Genomic DNA, 470 nt, shown 5'->3' on the forward strand with positions numbered 1-470 from the left:
CTCAGTATCGTCTATCCAGGAGCCCTCAGTGTCCTCTGTCCAGGGGCCCTCAGTATCGTCTATCCAGGAGCCCTCAGTGTCCTCTGTCCAGGGGCCCTCAGTGTCCTCTGTCCAGGGGCCCTCAGTATCCTCTGTCCAGGAGCCCCCAGTGTCATCTGTCCAAGAGCCTCAGTGTCCTCTGTCCAGGGGCCCTCAGTGCCATCTGTCCAGGGGCCCTCAGTATCATCTATCCAGGGGCCCTCAGTATTCTCTCTCCAGGGGCCCTCAGTGCTGTCTGTCCAGGGGCCCTCAGTATCGTCTGTCCAGGGGCCCTCAGTATTCTCTGTCCAGGGACCCTCAGTGTCCTCTGTCCAGGGGCCCTCAGTGTCCTCTGTCCAGGGGTCCCCAGTGCCATCTGTCCAGGAGCCTCAATGTCCTCTGTCCAGGGACCCTCAGTGTCCTCTGTCCAGGGGCCCTCAGTGTCCTCTGTC

At 61.5% G+C, this 470-nt stretch overlaps 1 protein-coding gene across 4 annotated transcripts in view; it reads left to right on the forward strand.

Annotated features, from left to right (window-relative positions):
* Positions 1-470, forward strand: part of SFMBT2 (Scm-like with four mbt domains 2) — a 178,164-nt gene that overhangs the window by 32,459 nt on the left and 145,235 nt on the right. The window lies entirely within an intron of this gene.

This window comes from Bison bison, unplaced genomic scaffold, assembly GCF_000754665.1.
Source record: "Bison bison bison isolate TAMUID 2011002044 unplaced genomic scaffold, Bison_UMD1.0 scf7180017864323, whole genome shotgun sequence".
Lineage (NCBI taxonomy): Eukaryota > Metazoa > Chordata > Mammalia > Artiodactyla > Bovidae > Bison > Bison bison.